The sequence below is a fragment of the Cebus imitator genome, unplaced genomic scaffold, assembly GCF_001604975.1.
Source record: "Cebus imitator isolate Cc_AM_T3 unplaced genomic scaffold, Cebus_imitator-1.0 Scaffold261, whole genome shotgun sequence".
NCBI lineage: Eukaryota > Metazoa > Chordata > Mammalia > Primates > Cebidae > Cebus > Cebus imitator.
This window is the reverse complement of record NW_016107576.1, coordinates 4,620,533-4,639,085: the sequence shown is the minus strand read 5'-3', so window position 1 is coordinate 4,639,085 and position 18,553 is coordinate 4,620,533. Positions and strand designations below refer to the sequence as shown.

Genomic DNA, 18,553 nt, shown 5'->3' with positions numbered 1-18,553 from the left:
ACAGGCACTTTGGAAGACAATTTGGGGGAGGGGGATCTTATAAAACTAAATATACTCTTATTGTGCCATCCTGCAATCTCACTCTTTAGGTATACCCAAAGGAGTGGAAAACTTATGTCTACATAAAAACTCACACATGGATATGTATAATAGGTTTATTAATAATTGTCAAAACTTGAAGGCAACCAAGTCATCCTTCAGTAGTTCAATGGAAAAATAAACTGACTTATGCAGACCATGGAATATTGTTCAGAGCTGAAAAGAAATGAGCCATCAGCCATAAAAAGGCCTGGAGAAAACTTAAATGTATATTACTAATTGGGGTGGGGGAAGCCAGTGTGAAAAGGCTACATGCTATATGATTCTAACTTAACCCTTTATAATTTGCTTTACATTATGAAAATAATGTAATATAATAATAATTCTATTATATATAAAGCATATAATAATAATGCTTTACATTATGAAAATAATAAGGTGTCATGGCCCATTGGGAATTTCAGCCACCATGGTCTGAGGTAGTGGGATTGTAATCCGGCAACATTGCTAATTTTTCTATGAATTTTACAGTCTTTGCCATACTGCAAATGTCAGGAGGTTCTTACTTGCAGAAGGAGATTCTGCAGATGGATGTTTGTACCACTGCATTAGCAAGGCTGCATCACAGAGTAAGATGTGCTATCTTCAGTCTCTAAAGGCTTTGAAAGTTCTTCAAAGCTGACAGTAAGGGCTTTATGCTTTCACTATACTTATAAAATCAGTGTTTCTGGATTGGACCTCAGAAATGCATTAGTTCTCTGCTCTCAGACAAGACACTCCTCCAAGTGGAGCGTGTTTTTCACTGCCTATGGAAACACAGATGAACAAAATGATTCCGTATCTTAACCTATGACCTCTGTATCAGAGAATGAATCAGTAGCTACTGTGAATAAATAAACCCCTAAATCCAAAGGGCTCAACACAGCACAAGTTTATTTTTCTTATCAAATCCAATCAGTGGTAATGACAGTGGTGAGAAATTTGCTTCAAGCACTGTTCAGGGACTTAGCTTCTCTCCCTCTTATGATTTTACCCTCTTCTACAGCAGTCCCACCAGTAGAACATTCTATGGTGATGGAAATGTTCTATGCTTCCTTGTCCAATACAGTAGCCACTAAAGACATATGGCTATGGAGCACTTGAAATGTGGCTTGTGCAATGGTAGAACAAAATTTTTAATTTTATTTAATTTTTTAAAGAAAAAAAACATTGAAGAACTTTTATTATCTCATTTCAGGACTTATTTTATAGCATTTAAATTAGGGAAAGTAATTAAGACAGTTCTATTAGCATATGAATAGTCTACTGGCTCAATGAAAGAGAATAGAGAGTCCAGAGTGAAAATATATATATGTGTGTGTATAAACATGTGTGTGCATATATATAATGTACATTTAAAATATATACTGAATATATCTGGAATGTGTATATGCATGTAATTATATATAAATATATATATGTATATATATATGGAATTTGGTTACATTCTAAATATATATATTCAATTGATCTTGGGAAAGATTAGTTGATAAAATAGATTATTTGATCAATTTGATCAATAGTCTTCAATTGATCTCTTGGAAAAAGATCAGTTGAAGACTATTTCTCCCAATATCCATTTACCTTGCCAATGGCTCAACAGAGCAGAAGTTACCTTGCCATGAATGGTGGGAGAAAATCGCTTTCAACAAACAGTGGTAGAACAACTGGATATCTGTATGTAATAAACATGGAGAAACAGATTTAAAAGAAACCATAACCATTCCACTGGTATATGTTATTTTTGTCAAACTGATTGCTGAAGTGAGAAGCATCGGCTGCAACTTTAGGAGGAAGGAACTGGAGCCTGGAAACATTAAATAAAAACACAATAATCGCATAGCAAGGAAATGCCAAAGGCAAGATTGAAGCCCAGTTATCTGTCATCCAAAAGTTGCCCCATGATGGTATGGGAGACTTGCAGGAGAAAGATAAACAGATGAATAAGTGAAGGACGACAGGTTGTAAGTCAGACAGGAAGCTGAGGTCTCTCACTCCCTCTTGTCTCTGTATGTATTTTGGGTCTCATCTAACTTCAATTTCACGTTTTATTTTTATTTCATTGTGTTGGTAAAGGGAAGAAATCATAAGGACATGGGACTGCGATATTTCTTTGTCTCCCATTTTTATTTGATTTAAATTCATTCAAATTTAAATAGCCACACAGGATTAGTGGCTATTAGTAGCTAGAGCCTTGGCACCCTCTCTATTGAGCCTGCAGGTAAGGAAAAATGATCTAAGGGTAGACTTTTAAAGGACCAGTCAGAGAAGTGGGGCACTTCACTTCCTTTTCCTTTCCACTGGCTAACACCCAGTCACTTGGCCACACCTCACCGCAAAGGAGGCTGGGAAATGTAGTCTAGCTGTGTGCCCAGAAAGATAAAGGAACAGATTTTGGTGAGCACAGAGCTACGTTTATGATTCCAGGACTGAAATTTCAATGAAGGCTGAAATGTGCACCACTTCGTTTTTGAGGCAACAACAGAAAGCAACAGGCAAATCCACCAAAAGTAGTTACATAAGAACAGCATAGATGCTAAACTAGTTAAAATGCCTAATTGCAAATGTTTATCACCAGCAGTAACAAGGCTAAGATTAGAGATGCGTATGCTCAACTGTGTATATTCACTCAACATCTGTCACATACCTACTTGGTATCATGTACTATGCCAGGCACAGGGGATGCCAAGATGGACAAGACATTATCTGCAAAAGATAATTTTAACATAGCAGGTACAGCGTTAGAGGGTAAGATGCAATGAAAACTCAAGAAGAGGATGCTAAGTTCTTTTGGTGGTGGATAGAAAGTCAATTTAGGCCAGGGTTTCCAACAGATATGTTCATGTGTATGAGTGCAATTATATACATACTTTGAAAAACACTTTTCTGAGATACAGGAGTGTGAAGGAATGGGTAGTGGAGTGTCTTCAAATCAAAATCAACAAAAAACAGATATTATAACTTCAACACGGATGTGGAGTTCTCCTTATGTCAAACTGGTGGCTGACCTAAATCCACCCCTGGCCTAAGCCATGTGTCCAGGGTTGTCAGATACACTTCACGTTCCTTCTACAACATCACCACAACATCATCCTAAGCTTAGCTGGGCACGTTGCACAGAAACCGCTGTCTCTCCTCCAATCTCCCTTGGAGCTCCTTCTTCACCTGCCCTCTCCCATAATGCTTTCTCTTCTTCCATGTTTGGTGGTAAGTTATTTACATGTCTACTCCTTAACACTAAATGGTGGCCTGTCACTGGGCTTCAGTGGGCATGACTTTATTATCTTAGCATTAACATGGTATCTGGCCCACTAACTATGGTGGACTTCCTAGTGGCTTGGTGACTCAGAACCCCTTCACCTTACTTTCAGTAATGGCATCCTAATGTCCTTCTGAAAGGTGAAAGGTGTACCTCACCCTCTGTCTTGAGTCTTGTAAGACTGCAAGCCAGGATGTCAAGAACGGGACTTCTGCAATCAGCCTCCCTTCACCCCAGGAGTTTGAATCTGGAATACAGCAACATGAGGTCAGAAAGTGGTTGGAGCTTATGCTCCCCTGACAGTGCACGTGGTTGAGTCTGCCTGGACCCCAGCTACACCTTGGTTGCAGTCTATAATAGACTGGGTCTGTACCCTTCCCATCCATTCTTTGAGCCTCATAGAGATTTCCCATGAATTTTCTTCATCTATAGCTAGACTGTAAGAATTCCAATTTATAGAATGTACATCTGTAAGTGCATATGGAACATGTTACTAATGAACGTCACAGAAGACTAAATGTAAAATCCCTCTTTATGGGCTAGTAGAATCTGTTTTACATAGAAGCAAAATGAAACACATCCAGTATATATTGGAGTCCACAATGGGAATGGGTTCAGTCAAACGCATATGACCAGATGTTATTTTCAATATGCTTGAAGATATTTTCACTTGACTCTTGAGATGAAAAGAGATGAGTAGGACTGAGACTTGGTACACACTTCATAACCTTCCTAGACTTGGAAAAACTTTCAAAGTCTTTGGAGTAAAGTCAAGGTTCCCATCCATCTTCCTGTTCCCTGGTGCTAATCAGAATTGATTCCTCCTTCCTTTAGGACCTCCTGTCCCTCTTCAGCTGCCATGCTCTCAGGAGTATTTTACTCTTAAGTATCTCCCCTTCTGGACTAGAGTTTCAGGTCCTTTTCTGTATCTTCTATGAGGCTTAACACAGGGACTTCCTTCATAGGAGGTACTCAGAAAATACTGGCTGAATTGAATGGAGTTAATTTGAATTATTAAATCCAGGTAAGTGGGCTTGGTAAGTCCATTAGCTTTGCCCTGGGAATCTCGTCTCCTGTCCTTCTCCATTTCCATTTGACCATATAAACATGACAGAGAGTGATTCAGTAGTCTTCCCTATTCACTTCAGAGGGTTAGAAATGAGATGTGAAAATGACAGCAAGGAGACATGTCAATAATACCCATGTGGGGTCAGGGAGTCTCCCGCTGCCTGCCCAACCTCCACAAGAAGAAAGCCATCAAGGCCACTTGAGTAGATCTCACACAAGTCACCTGACTCAAGATGACCATGCTGCTCAGGAGGTCGGTGGCGGGGATTTCTGTTGAGAGGGCATTACAGATTCAATGTCCATGTCACACTGATGGAAGCCTTGCTTCTCTTGGACATCTGAGCCTGTATATTTTTCCTCTGCTCATCTCGTGGAGTAGAATTTGTTTTTGTGTACACTTAAAATATTAGGGTCAGCTAATAAAACAATAAGAATCAAAGGTTTATCAAGCCATAAAATATTAAGTCTTTAAGACTTTTCTGACACTGGAGAGCCCTCTGTATTTGTGAAGACGCATATACATACCTTCTCCCAGGTAAGCCCATGAATGATGGAATCTAATTTTAGTTCTTATTTAATGTGTGTGTGCATGTGTGTTTGTGTGGGGGGGGAAGGGGAGAGAGAGAGAGAAAGCAATAACTAAATACATACTGTACCTCTGAAAAGTCACCAAAGACAAGAAAAAAAAAAAGTAGGTATATATTTAGCTAACTGTTCTGTGGATTTTTTTTTTTCCTTTTGAAAAACTCCAGTGCAAGTGTTCAAGCCAAGTAGAAGCCTTTCACTCCAGTTTTTTATTTATTTTGCTCTCTCCTTTGGAAAGCGATGCACATGTATTATGAAAAGCAAATATTATATTCTTTATTGTCAAACAAAGTTTATAAGGTTCGTGTGTCAATGATGGGGCCAAGGACCTCACACAGAAAGTTTCCTGTCCTGGAAGAATTTCTCATGGAAAATAAAATATGGGAAGTCGGGGGAATGCTGACTGCCAGCAAATAGAATCCGCCCACTCCTAATGGCACCCATGGGGTTGGATGAGCTCAGGCTTTGACTGTCCTAGCTGGAGCGGGGGTGGGGGTGATGGGGTTCTTCCCTATAGACTAGCATGGGTCACTCAGTGAGGGGAAGGACCACGGTGGAAGTTTAAGGGTGTTTATTCAGAGGAGGCTACTTGTGTCCACCTCCATCCAGCTCTAACATCCAGATGCATGCGGCAAGCAGGCCTTTGGACACAGGAAGCAGAAGCAAGGTGATGAAAAATGAAAGGCATTCTTTGGCCTTGGAACAGACAGGCATGGAATCCGGTAGGAGTACGGTTACTATTTACAGGAAACTGGCACAGAGATAAAACTTTTGCTAGACAGGTTGGTGCCATTGTGTTCTGGCACCGTGAAAAGCATTAAATAAGGTTTAGCATTTGTCTAAACCATGCTGTATGCACTCTACTTTCTGATATGTATTGCTTTCTCCAACTGGGAGTTTCACTCAAGTCCCTCCCTGGGGAGTAGAGAGCGGGAGTTATAGTCAACCATGGTTAATTTGTGCTTTGTGCTTTGTTTATGCAAACCATATGTCTAGATGGTTGTAATTCTGTGTCATTGGCTGTGTAATGCTCTCTGTGCTATGATATCTGTAAATAGCAACAGCTCAATGCATAATCACGTTGGTATTCTGAAGGGGGAAAAGGGAAGTTTCAAGTGACGTTTGCTGTGAAGACAGCCACTCCAATGATGTCTCCATCCCTGTCTCCCAGGACATAATCTCTTATGTATTAGTCATGCAGGTCTCTGCGGATGCGACGGACCCTTACAGAAGCCAGACGTGGTGGGTCAATGCTACCTCCAATTCTAACTCTCTGGACTTAGGGCTGGAGAACACTCCAGATATTAAATCATATCATTGCTATTCAGCAGGCCCAGTGAGTAGTTTGTGTACCAAAGAGAAATCCTTTTATCTTGATGCTAGAAAAAATTAAAAACAACAAAAGAAGGGGAATCCACCAAAATTTTCTTTCATAATATTTTCATTTAAAAACTTTATTTGATTCACCAGCTTCCTATCAAGAAAAGTTATTGTGCTCAAGGACTGGAGGTGATAAAGTCTAATGTAAATTTCTTAAATGGCAAATTACCAGCCAGGATGAACACACAAAGGCTTTTTTTTTAGGCTTTTACATACAGCCTAAAAGCCCCAGGGACCCTGCTTCACTGCAGCACCCAGGAGCAGCTTCTGAAAACTGCAGTGGGCTGGCTGGAGACCTCTGCAGAAGAGGAGGCCACACCTGTGAATTACAGCAAATTCCACTACACCCTGACTTCAGCAACCTCCTAAAATGGAAAAGGGGGCGTTAAAAATATTTGTCCTTCATCCAAATGCTGCCATTCATTTAGAAGTGAGGCCGTCTTACTTCGGGTACCTGTAGAGCATGACCATTTGAGCATTCTAAATTGCCTTTTAGGGAGCCTGGCCCCAGAGTCAGCCTCAGACAGTGGAGACATGACAATCTCTGAAGTCCTGGGGAAGGAAAGGGCTGGTGTGCAAACAAGACTAGGGAGATGAGCTGAATATGTATCCGCCAGCCTTGCCAGAGACACGGCTGTTCTCTAGCTGGCACTGCCACAGACATGTCCGCCTGCCACGCTAACAGTCTTGGTGTATTTCATTCACCAACCCTTTTGCCACAGCAACCTGTTTAAACCATCTTATGGCCTCAGACCCCAATCTTGGCAGACATCCTTGGCTTGGACTTTATGGAAAAATGAGAAGCCATCATATAGGAGCAGGAACATCTTTTTCTTACATGACAGAATCTACCGGCCCATCTGCACCTGCCCGTCCTCCCCCAGCTTCCTCTGGCTACAAAGGTGAAGTTCTCCCTTCTCCTTCCTAAGGGGCCTTTCCCCTCCTGCCTTTTCAGGCCTTCCATCAACAGACATCTGTTCCTTTGCTTACAATTCCCACTAGTCTCCCATTCGTAAAATTCATTTCTTTGCTCTCACTCATTTTCCTCCTGCCATTGTCTCCTCACTCTTCCCAATCTGGTGTAAAGCGGCATGTCCATAGACTGTCCCCAATTCCTCACCTCCTTTCAATCTTCCACTCACTCTTCCAACTCCTTCAATTCCACTTCTTTCCATACCGTGTGATGAGCTTTGGCCGTGTCTCTACCCAAATCTCATCTTGAATTGTGTAGCTCCCATAATTCCCAGGTGTTGCGGGAGGGACCCAGTGGGAGATAACTGAATCAGGGGGCCGGTTTCCCCCATCCTGCTCTTGGGGTAGTGAATAAGTCTCATAAGATCTGATTGTTTCATAAGGGGTTTCCTCTTTTGCTTGGTTCTCATTCTGTCTTTGCCTGCCACCATGCAAGGTGTGCCTTTTGCCTTCCACCATGTTTGTGAGGCTTCCCCAGCCACGTGGAACTGTGAATCCATTAAACCTCTTTTTGTTTATAAATTACCCAGTCTTGGGTATGTCTTTATCAGCAGCATGAAAATGGTCTAATAGACCATTCCATCAGGACTTCCCTGCTAACAGCTCTAAATCCTGTATTCCATTCTCACCCTCCGTCTGAACATCAGCCACTAGTCAACATCTCCACTCGAACACCCTGTGGGTAAGTGGTCCATATGTCTTCTTCTGCTCTGGGAAGTCTCTATTTACATGTGGTGCCCTGGCATAGGTAGTCACAGCATCCCTTTCAGACTCAAAAGCATCTTAGACAATACATTTTAAGGTCACATATATTAGCAGATATAGGCATCTGTGATTTGTCTGCCTAATCTATTTACTTCCTTATTTCTATTTCATTTTTTGCTTTTAAAGAACTATCCCTTGCAGATACCTTTTCTTTTTGTTCTTTTTCTTTTCTTTCTTCTTTTTTTTTCAGATAAAATTTCTCTTTGTCACCCAGGCTGGAGTGCAGTGATGCCACCTCAGCTCACTGAACCCTTGGCCTTCCAGGTTCAAGTCATTCTCCTGCCTCAGCATCTCAAGTAGCTGGGACTACAAGCATTTCCCACCACGCCTGGATAACTTTTTGTATTTTTAGTAGATATGGGGTTTCACTATGTTGCCCAGGTTGGTCTCAAACTCCTGACCGCAAGCGACCTGCCCATCTCGGCCTCCCAAAGTTCTGGGATTATAGGCATGAGCCACCGTGCCCAGCCCAGATACCTTTTCAATGTGGTCTGGTCATAATAACTGATCTACCCAGAATCATATTGGTATAAAGAGAGATACTGAGTCAAAAGTAGGTCAAGACCATTCACACCCAACATATTTTGCTGACACAATTTGAGGAGAGGGAAAAAAAAAAGAAACCCTGTTTTCTCAGTGGGATTGCTATGCTGGTAGAATGGAATAGAAGCCTGAGGAGACTGGGCCAGTTCTGCCACCAAATTTAGAGAGAGTCTGCTAGAGGATGAAGGCAGCACAGAGAAAGCACAGCTTACAGGAACAGAAGGGGGGGAAAAGAGAGGATGGGAGGGAAGAAGAGAGAGATTCCCAATGCCATTGTTAAACACCCGGGCTGGAAGCCTGTTCCACCCATGGGCTTTCTACTGTGTACCCCAAAACTCTTCATTTTCAGTCAGTAGAGTTAGAGGTAGGTTTCTCTCACTTAACGACAAGACAGCCAGGATCTACACGGTCATGCCTAAATTCATCTCCAGGAAGTCCTATCGCTGCTGTCCCCAAATCTATTCCTCCTCCACCCTTCAAATCTCAGCAACCATCCAGTTTCTTTTGCCAAAAACCTTGGAATCACCTTGGACATCTTCACTTCTCTAGTGCCATCATCAAATCTTATTGTTTTTTGTTTTTTTTTATCACTAAGAAATGTGTAAATTCTGGTTCCTTCCCTCCGTCAGCACGGTGTCCCCCAACAAGTCTATAAAACCATCATCTCACCTGGGCAACTCAACAGCCTCCCGTGGGTCTTCCCATAGCCACTCTCACTCCCAATATTCTCCATGGAAAATCTAGAGTCATCTTCTTAAACTTCAGATCTGCTCATGGTGCACAAGACCATGCTTCAGTGGGGAGCTGGAAGGAGAGTAGAGGGAGCATTGCCACGTAAGTAAGTAGGCATTATTGAAGCTCTTGAAATTCTTGAATTCACCAATAAATGTTCTATTTGAAGCTGGGTGTGGTGGCTCATGCCGGTAACCACCTTGGGAGGCCAAGGTGGTCAGATTGCTTGCGCCCAGGAGTTCAAGACCAGCCTGGGCAACATGGTGAAACCCTATCTTTACAAAAATTACAAAATTTAGCCAGGCATGGTGGTGAGTGCCTGCGCTCCCAGCTACTCCAGAGGCCAAGGAGGGAGGATCACATGAGCCCCGGAGGTGGACGTTGCCGTGAGTTGAGATCATACCACTACACTCCAGCTTGGGTGAGCAAGTGAGACCATAAAAAAAAAACATATGTCTTATTTTTCTATCATTATTTGCTTTATTTTGTTTCAGTCAGAAGCTTAGGGTCAAACTTTTTTCCTTGAGCTGGGATATTTGAACGCTGAAGTTTACTAGCACCTTCCCATGGGCAGATTGGAGAGTGGTGCTCAGATTTTAAATTAAAATCTCTACCGATGCTGTCAGGATGCTAAGCAGAGCCTGCACAGAAGCACTGTACATGGGTCAGTGACTGCAGGGTCATTTGTAGCCCCTGGTATTTGAAGTTTCCTCCAGAACCTTCCTGGAAGTGAGTGTTCTCAAAGGAGAGGCATGCACTATGTCGCCATTTAATCTTAGATCCTAACCTCTCTCCATCTCCTCCTTCCTCAAAACAGACCTGTGCATTCCAAATTTGACTGAGTCCAGTAATATTAGTCCCACCTGACTGGGCTGCGGTCCTGACCCAGTAGTTTTAGAAACGAGTTTTACAGAAGGAGATACGCGAAGGGTAAAATCAGAGGGGTACGTGCATGTTCCTGAAAGAGAAGACTAAACATTGTAAGGGGGCCATTGCCCCAATTTATGTGCAAGTCTATTACAATTCCAATCCAAATTTTAATAACATTTTCTTTGAAACTTGACAAAATGATTCTAAATGTTGTCTGGAAGAATAAATGAATAAAATAATCCAAGTTTGATGAAACAGAAAGATTAGAAACATTTGTACAGACATTAAGAGAGATTCTAAAACTACGACAATTAAAATAGAGTGTTATTGGACCAAGCATGGGCAGGTGGAAAGAACATTAAGAATCTATTCTGTAATAGGAGAGCTTTTTCAAGTCTCTGGGGGAAATGATGCGGGGACAACTGTGAAACACTAAAGATAAATTGATTCATCACTGCTTCACACCACATCCTAAAATAAATTTCAAGTGGATTATAAATTTAAAAATACATATACAAATGAATTAGAAGGAAACATAGGTGCATGTTTATCTGATCTTGTAATGGGAAAATCTTTTAAGTAGTGTATTACCATAAAGTAAAATATTGATGAAATTGATCATATGTAAATTCAAATATTCTGCCATGGCTACGTCTAAGAGCAAACAGGAAACTGGAAAAAGAAACGTGCAATGTATGTAACAAACGGTTTATATTCTTAAGTCTCTGAAATGTCAATGTGGACAACAGACATGATTAGAAAATTCACAAAGGAAGTACTAACAGCAAAAATATGAAAAGTGTTTAAATTTGCAAGCTGTCAAAGATGTGCAAACTGAAACAATAGTGAAACATAACTTTTCAGCTATCACACTGACATTTTCTAAAAAAGAAAAGGTTACATAGAGTCTGGGAAAATGGGCACACACAGGCTGCTAGGATGAACCTAAAGCGACACAACCCTGCTACAGGGTAACTTGGCAAACTTCTTAAAAATATGCATAGTTCATTTACACAGCAATTCCTCTTCTAGGAATTTATCCTCAGAAAATAATCATAAATAACTGAAGAAATTTATTTAAAAATGTTCCCTGGAAGGTTGTTTATAAAAGAAAAAAAAAAACAAAATAAACATCTGAAAATACAGAGTTGCTTAAATAAATTATGGTGCATTATAATCCAAGGTCATAAAAAAAATCACACTGAGAATTATTTAGTGACTTTGGAAAAGGTTCACAATATATAGTTAAATGGGGAAAACAGTTGCAAACCCATCTGTACAATGTGGTCCCATTTTTTTTGTTTTTAAAAAATGTATGTATGTAAATATATGCATGGAAAGAGACTTTAAGAGGATAACCAAAAAGTTATCAGTGATTATCTCTGGGTGGCAAAAGTATTGGTGATTTTCATCATTCCTCAAATGTTCTGGAATAAAAATGCGTTACTTTTTGTAAAAAGATTCTTAAAAACATTAACTTTTGTTTAAATTCTGCAAAGAAGTCAGCTCTCAAAAAATGGTCTTCAGGAAGATTTTTTGGGGAAATTCTTACAAAAACTGGGGAATTGCTAAGGAAAGTGGTCAGACGTAAATGCAGCTGAGCTAGGAGAGGATCACCCACCTCTCAGGGCCACTGACTGTCCTGGAAGCCAGCAGCCCCATCACTTCTTCCTATCACTGTTTCTTTTTTTTTTTTTTTTTTTTTTCTGAGACAGAGCCTCACTCTATCTCCAGGCGCCAGGCTGGAGTGCAGTGGCACAATCTTGGCTCACTGCAACCTCCACCTCCCAGGCTCAAGCAATTCTCCTGTTTCAGCCTCCAGAGTAGCGGGGACTACAGGCACACGCCACCACGCCCAGCTAATTTTTGTATTTTTAGTAGAGATGGGGTTTCGCCATGTTGGACAGCATGGTCTCAATCTCTTGACCTCGTGATCCGCCTGCCTCGGCCTCCCAAAGTGCTGGTATTACAGACATGAGCCACTGAGCCTGACCTCGTCACTGTTTCTTTTATGAATCATGCAATGGAAAAGTGATATGGACTAAAAATAATAATGAGGATGATCACAATAATAATGCATACGATTAATATATTATCATTAATATGTTAATAGAAAACTGACATTTATTAAGCACTTGGTATTTCCCAGACCCTGAGCTAAGGACTATACAGATATTATCTCATTTAAAGCTCACAACAATCCATTGACAAAGAGACTATTGCCTGGGAGTCATAGAGAAAGTAAACTGAGACCCAGATGGTGGGATGGTGACGTGATTCTCCCACACTTTCAGCTCGCAGGAGGCCAAGGGGAATTATGAACATATCTGAGTCTAATGTCAGAGCCCCTGGCTGATCGACATTGATTAGATGCTTACAGGAGCATTTTTCCAGAACCACATGCCCTGATCCTGACTTCACCACCCAGGCCTCAATTTCCTTTGTGATTCAGGCTCGTATTATGTAGCCTGACTCCACTGTGAAAGATTTGTAGCAATTGCATGATGTATGAGGTGCCATTTGTAAAAATATTATTTAGTGTAAAACATGATGTTTTTTCTCCTGATTTACAAGTTGGATTTATAAATCTGCACTTCTCACTATCTGAGTTATATATCTTGCCTCTGATTTATAAAACTTGCCTGTAAATCTTCCCAGCAAAGTTTTGATTCAGAAATCATTATTTTAAGAATTAGATTTAGTTAAAACATTCAGCTGCTTTATAGGGGAGGAAATGGATTTACATAGCTCCAGCAGGAGCTCACACACCCTATAGCGGCCTCATAAGTTGTGCCCAGGAATTCCTAAGGAAAATGCTTTGATTTAAGGGCATTCACTTCACACTTTAGCTACAACTGACTGATTTATATCGCCAAAGCCATACAATCATGATCCATTTTACAAAATCCCACTTTTCTTTAATTCTGGACCTTACATGCCCTGATTGGGTCTCTGTAATGCTCCCTCAGTCACAGGATCCTCTGCCCTAGAGCTGGTCTTGGGGAAAAGGTTTACGAGCCAGGGATGATCAGAATAAAGGGAAATGCCATCTCCTTCTTGGCGTCTCTCCCTTATTCCAAGAGAGCCAAAGCAGGTTGCCTCCTGCCACTGGGCTAGAGCCAGCTAAAACTTGGGGAGTGTCTGTAAGATGCCACGGCATTCTCCAAGGATGTTGTGGGTTCTCTCCATCCCAATTGCTCAAATGAAGAGGGGATTGATTGCTCTCACGTAGAAGAAATCGCCAGTCCAGAGAATTGAGGATGTGTTTGATGAGTGATTGCCAGTTGAAAAAAAAATCAATGAATAAATGAACACTTTTTAAAGAGCAGAGGCCAACAAGCAGTGATCTGACAGGTAGTATAAATGAATGAAAAGGGAGGGTGTGGAGAGCCTGGTGAGAGGCTGGTCCAGTCTGAACAGGGCGGCTGTAGCTCAGCTCCACCTGGCTGTGGCTGGGTAGGATTACTTGCCCAGCATTCCCACGTGTGGCTTTTCAAGGCGATCCTGAAATTCAAATGTTGATTTTAAATGCCTTATTTTAAAAATCAACGTTGTGTCGGTTTAGTTTAAAACAGCAAAATACACACACTTTAAATGTACAGGTCAATGGCATTTGACCAAAGTACACACTCGTGCAACCATCACCCTGATCAAGGTATAGAATGTTTCCGTCTTTCCAGAAAACTTCCTCTTGCCTCTTCAAGTCAATATCCTCCATCCCACCCTCTGTTCCAGTTACTGCTGGTCTTGTTTCTGTCTCTACACATATTTTTTTTTTCTGTTTTCATATAATTGGAACTTAATATGAATTGAATCATACAAAATGCATTTGTTTCCTGGGTTGTCTCTGTCGCTTAGCATGCCTGTGAGATTCATCCATGCATTACCCAGTGTTTGTTCCTTTTTATGGCTGAGTAGTATTCCGTGATCTAAATGTATTATAGTTGTTGATTCATTTCCAGTTGGTGGTCATTTGAGTTCCTTCCAGACATAAAAACTATTATGAATAAAGCTGCTAGGAACATTCCTGGACCAGTCTCTTTATGGACATATGTTTTCGTTTCTCTTGGGTAAAAACAGAGGAACGGAGTTGCTGAGTCACTTGGTGAGTGTATGCTTAACTTTCCATAAAGCTGCCAGACAGTTTTCAAAAGTGATTTTGCCATTTTACACTCTCTCCCCTCACCAGTAATATATGAAAGTTCCAGTTGCTCAACATCCTTACCAATGCTTGGTCTGTTTAATTTTAGTCTTTTAGTCGTTTTAGTCATAATTTTAGTCATTTAGATATAAAATGGTGTCCCATTTTAATCTGCATTTTCCTAATAGCTAATGGCATTGAGCATCATTTCATTTGCTCACTGGCCAATTGTGTGTCTTCCTTTGTGAAATGCCTATTCAGAACTTCTCTTATTTATTAGTTGTTTGCCTTCTATCATTGAGTGGTAAGAGAACTTTGTATACTCTGGATACAAGTCTTTGCCAGATACGAGCATGGCAAATACTCTCTTCCAGTCAGTGGTTTGTTATTTCTTTTTCTTGTCAATATCTTCAGCAGGGAAAACAATTTTAATTTGATGACGTGCAATTGGTCATTATTCTTCTTTAGTTAGTGCTTTCGGTGTCCCTAGAAATATCTGTCTACCCCTAAATTGCAAAGTTTTTCTCTTGTGCTATCTCCTAAAAGTTTTATAGTGGAAGGCATTATTCTCAAATCTATGATTCATTTCAAACTAATTCTTGAAAGCAATGTGAGTGAAGGATTGAATTCATTTCTTTTCTACACAGATACCTAGTTTTTGTAGCACCACAGAAATCAGGAAGCGTGAGTCCTCCGATTTTGCTCTTTTTAAATCTTGTTTCAGCTATGTTAGGTCTTTTGCATTTTTAGATCGGGTTAGGTTAACTTTGTTAATTCCTACCCCACCCCCACCCCCAAAAAAAAAGCCTACTGACATTTTGTTTGGAATGTCATTAAATCTACATATCAATTTGGAACAAAGAACATCTTAACACCATCTTGTCTTCCCATCCACTAACAGGACATAACTTTCAGTTAATTGAGATCTTCCTTAATTTCTTTCAGAAATGTTTTATAGCTTTCCATGTAGAAATCTTGCACCGCTTTCAACAAATTTACTCCCAACTCATTTTTAAATTTTATTTTCTAAATTATTTGTTGTTCATAATAATTAACTTCATATATTCATCTTGTATGCTGTGACCTTGCTAAATTCATTTTTAGATCTAGTAGTTTTTTATAAAATCCTTAAGATTTTCTATACAGATAATCACAACACTTGTTAATACATTTTTATTTCCTCCTTTTTAAAATATTTCTGTCATTTTAAAAATTCATTTGTTTATTTATTTTGCCTTATGGCATTGGCTAGGACATCTAGTACAGTATTTAAGGGAAGTAATGAGACTGATCATCTTTGTCTATTTGCAGTCTTGGGGGAAAGCATTCAGGCTTTAACCATTAACAATGCTGGTTGCTGTATGATTTTAATAGATGCCCATGATCAGGTTGAGAAAGTTTCCTTCTCTTTGCAATTTGCTGAGTTTTTTTCATCATGAATGAGTTTTGGATTTCATCAAACTCTTTTGCTGCATCTACTGAGATTATTATATGATTTTTCTACTTTATTCTATAATGTGTGAAATTGCTTTGATTAATTTTTCCATGTTGAAACGTCTTTGCAATACTAAGATGCAGTTTTCATATAGTGCTGGATTCATCTGCTTATATTTTGTTGAGAATTTTGGTTTATGTGTTCACAAGAGATATTGATCTGTCATTTCCTTTTCTTCTAATGGCATTGGCAACTTTTGATATCAGGGTTATGCTGGACTAATAACATATATTAGGAAGCAGTCTCTCCTACATTTTTGGAAAAAGTCTGTGTAATATTGATGTCACTGCTTTTGTAAATCTGTGATAGCATGTATTGGTGAACTCATCACAACGTGAACTCATCACAACATTTCTCGTATGGGAAGATTTTTTTAAATAATAAATTCAATTATTTTATGTTTCTCCAGCTTTACTGTGGGATATGTTACAAATAAAAATGACATACATTTAAGGTCTAGAATGTGATATTTTGAGACACGTATTTATAGTGAAATGATTGCCACAATCAAACTAATTAATATATCCTTCATCTCGCATAGTTAAATTTTTCCCCTGTGGTGAAAACACCTAAGATTAATTCTCTTAGCAGATTTCAAGTATATGATACAGATTAATTTGCAATTGTCACCATGCTGTACCTTAGCTCTCCCTAACTTATTTAGCCCCAGCCCCTGACAGTCACTATTTTACTTTCTGTTTCTATGAGCTCAACTGTTTTAGGTTCCACATACAAGTGAGATGTATGTGGAACCTAAATACTGTCTCTTTTTCGCCTGTCTGTCTCTACCTGGCTTATATAATTTAACATAATGTCCTCCAGGTTCATCCACGTTGTCACAAATGACAGAATTTCCTCGTGTGTGTGTGTGCGTGCGTGTGCGTTTGTGTGTGTGTGTGTGTGTGTGTGTGTGCCCGTGCGTACGTGTATCACATTTTCTTTCTTTCTTCTTCTTTTTTTTTATTTGAGACAGAAGCTTGCTCTGTTGCCCAGGCTAGAGTGCAGTGGCACGATCTCCACTCACTGCAACCACTGCTTCCTGGTTTTGAACGATTCTCATGCCTCAGCTTCCAAATTATCTGTGATTACACGAATGAACCACCACACCTGGCTAATTTTTGTGCATATTTAGTAGAAACGGGGTTCCAACATGTGGCCCAGGCTGGTCTCAAGTGATCCACCCACCTCAGCCTCCCAAACTGCTGGGATTACAGGCGTGAGCTACCTCGCCTGGCCACATATTTGTTATTCATTCATGTGTCAATGTACATACACTTAGGCTGATTTCATATCTTGGCTATTGTGAATAATGCTACATAGGGGTGCAAATATCTCTTCAAGATACTGATTTCATTTCCTTTGGATCTATACCCAGAAGTGAGATAGCTGGGTCATGGGACAGGTCTATTTTAGTTTCTAGTTATTTTTAGCTTTTTGAGGAAACTCTGCACTGTTTCCCATAATAGTTGTACCATTTACATTCACACCAACAGTGTACAAAAGCTCCCTTTTCTCCACACCCTTATCAACATTTGTCATCCTTTGTTTTTTTTGACAATAGCCATTATAACAAAGTGTCAGGTGATATCTCATTGTGGTTTTAGTTTGCATTTTCCTGATGACTAGAGACACTGAGCACCTTTTCAAACACCTGTTGGCCCTTTGTATGTCTTCTTCGGAGACATGTCCATTTAGGTCCTTAGCTCATTTTTGATCAGGTATTTGGTATTTATTGTCAAGTTGTTTGAGTTCCTCTAATATTTTGGATGTTAATCTTTTATCAGACACATAGTTTGCGAATATTTCCTCCTATTCCCTTAGAGGTGTCCTTTCATTCTGTTTATTTTTTTTCCTTTGCTGTGATGAAATCACAGGATTCAAACTGCAAACTGTCTACCCTGAAGTTCTTGTTGGGTGCTTTAATTTAGACTCTATTGAGACAAATCAAGGATAGTTCTTGTACCTTAGGCACAATTTTCTGGTGTCTCAAATGATGCCTGAGATGTTAACCATGTGCTCAAGAGAAGTCTTCACTCTAACAAGGTTGAAAATCAAGCATCCAGCCCCACCACACTGCCTGACCTCCAACACTGTGAAAGCTTTAGTCTGTCTGCTTTCAATCTCCCAAAAGCTTAGCTCTGGTAAGCACCAGGTAATCTTCTTCATGCACGTGCAGTCTGGTTCTCAGCCACAGACTTGCAGGAAACCCCCTACACACCTCCCTTTCTCTGATGCTCCATTGTGCAGATTCCAGCCACTTGATGTGACTCAAACTCTGACCTCATTCTCCTCAGCTCAGCTAGCTCACCATCCTCTGCTCAGATATCAGCCTGCTCTGCTGTGATTGTGCTACCATTACAACCCGGGCAGAGGACTGAATGACGAGAAGCCTCCTCACATGAGCTTCCCATCTCTCTGGAATCACTGTTTTGTGCTACCTAATTGCTATTGTCCCAAATCAGTTATCACATATTTTGTCTAGTTTTATAGTTGTTTATGACAGGAGAACCCAGTCTGGTACCAGTTATTTCATCATGGTTAGAAGGGGAAGACTCTCAATTTTAAGAGCAGAAGATCAAACACCGCATGTTCTCACTCATAGGCGGGTGTTGAACAATGAGAACACATGGACACAGGGAGGGGAGCACTACACACTGGGGTCAGT

At 40.2% G+C, this 18,553-nt stretch overlaps 1 long non-coding RNA gene across 1 annotated transcript in view; it reads right to left on the bottom strand.

Annotated features, from left to right (window-relative positions):
- Positions 1-1,529: 1,529 nt before the first annotated feature.
- Positions 1,530-18,553, bottom strand: part of LOC119467130 — an 18,655-nt gene continuing 1,631 nt past the window's right edge. The window contains exons 2-3 of the long non-coding RNA XR_005195655.1: positions 9,320-9,454; positions 1,530-3,584 (exon numbers count right to left, since the gene is read on the bottom strand). This is a non-coding gene — a long non-coding RNA (uncharacterized LOC119467130). The remainder of the gene's footprint in view (positions 3,585-9,319; positions 9,455-18,553) is intronic.